Source organism: Tupaia chinensis, unplaced genomic scaffold (assembly GCF_000334495.1).
Source record: "Tupaia chinensis unplaced genomic scaffold, TupChi_1.0 Scaffold148398_1, whole genome shotgun sequence".
Lineage (NCBI taxonomy): Eukaryota > Metazoa > Chordata > Mammalia > Scandentia > Tupaiidae > Tupaia > Tupaia belangeri.
This window is the reverse complement of record NW_006208248.1, coordinates 191,731-193,822: the sequence shown is the minus strand read 5'-3', so window position 1 is coordinate 193,822 and position 2,092 is coordinate 191,731.

The window sequence follows — 2,092 nt, the reverse complement described above, 5'->3', positions numbered from 1 at the left end:
TGGTTTCCCTGCCCATCCTGGACCTTACATGCAACCATTTCTCTGCTCTCATTAATTTTCTCTGTCTTGCTTTTGTTTTTTTTTTTTGTTTTTGTTTTTGTGTTTTGATAAACAGCTCTCTGCCCTTCTTGGGCTATTCTTTTCTTTATATATGTCTTTCTTCTCACTTAGGGGAAAAAATACTTTCTAACCATCTTCTCCTTTGCCTGTCTTCAACCTCTGGGTTCAACTTCATAGCTATAAAGTCTTTCCCAGCCAGTGTCCATCTCCCGGACCCGATGCCACCCAGTAAGGTAGACTGCTATGCTTCCTCTAGCTCTCCTTCACACTTTCTAACATTTTTTTACTTTTTCTTAAAAAACAAACAAACAAACAAAAAAAAAAAAACAGCTCTCTTTCCTCCTTGGGATTTTCTCTTCTTAATCTCTTGTGATTTTTCTCACCTAGAGGAGAAAGTTTCTAGCTATACCCAACTTTGCCTGTTTTGAGCCTCTGGGTTCTACTTCAGGGCTCTGAAAGTGTCCCTCTCCGAGACCTAGCGGTAGCCAGATAGGAAGACTACTTTGCTTTCGCTTGCTCTCTTCAGTTTCTTCTCTTTTCCTTTTTTTGGAAAACAACTCTGTCTTCCTTTGTATTTTCTTTTATTAATCTCTATCTTTTTTCTCACCCAAGACAGAAAGCTGCTAGCCATTCTCAACATTGTCTGTTATGGACCTTTGAGTTCAACATCATGGCAGTCAAGTTCCCCTCAGCCAAAGTTCTCCTCCAAAACCTTTCACTAGCCAGGTAGGAAGACTGCTTTGCTCCCGCTTGCATTCCTCTCTTCCTTCTAACATTTTTTTCTTTTTTCAAGAAACAGCTCTCTGCCCTCATTGAGCTTTTCTCTTGTGAACTTCTGTACTTTTCTTACCTAGAGAAGAAAGCTGCTAGCCATCTTCACCTTTCCCTATTTTGGTCCTCTGCATTCAATTTCAATTCTTTGAAGTCTTTTTAGTGAGAAGCTGCTTTTATTTTTTTAAGAAAGGTTTTTACCACAGAGCATGTGCCTTCACCAGAGAGACAGAATGAAACAGGGAGACAGAAAGTGAGAAATCACCCCCTGAGGGGGAGGCCACACCACAGTCCCTTCTTCTCCATTCTGCTCTCAGGATCTTGTGCGTGTATGCACATGCACTTGGTGTTAAGTTTAAGCTACTGGGTCCAGGACTAAAACCACGGTCAACTACATGGGAATTCAGCAGCGACATAGCCATTGTGCTAACAGCTGGTCCCAGAAGCCCCTTTTTCAAACAAACACAAGCCAGGATAGAAATCTGCAAGCCAGAATAGAGAGCTGCTATCCATTTCCACCTTTTTGTGATTTGAGCCTCTTTGTAAAACTTTGTGGCTGAGAATTTGCTCCTAAACAGTGACCCTCTCCTAGCCCCAGCACTAGCCAGGACAGAAAGCCACTAGACAACTTCACCATTACCTATTTTGGACCTCAGTGTTCAACTACATGGTCATATAGTCTGCCCTAGCCCCTGTTGCCAGCCAGACATCTCACTAGCCAGGAAAGAAGGCTGCTAGCCCTCTCCACATTTTCCTGTTTTTGGCCTCTGGGTTCAACTTCATAGCTGCCATGTCTCCCCTCTCCAAGACTCTGTGCCTAATACATATGAAGGCTGCTTTGCTCCCTTTTGCTCTCTTGTGTAACTTGAACATTTCTCTCTCTCTCTCTCTCTCTCTCTTTGTGAAATACAGTGCTCTACCATCCTTGGGCTATTCTCTTATTAATAGCTGTCTTTTTTCTCACCTAGGCAGAAATTTTCTAACCATCTCAATCTTTGCGTGTCTTGGGCCTGTGGGTCAAAATTCTCAGCTGTGCAGTCTGTCACAGTCAGTGTCTTCCTCTTAGACCCAATGTGATCTAGTTAGGTAAATGGCTATGCTTCCTCTACATCTCCATTGTCTCTTCTTTTTTTTTCATTTTATAAAAACTGCTCTCTGCCCTCCTTTTGGTTTCTCTTGTAAGTCTCTCTCTCTCTCTCCCACTCCCTCTCACTCTCCCTCTCCCCTTCTCTCTCTCTCTCTCTCTCTCTCTCTCTCTCTC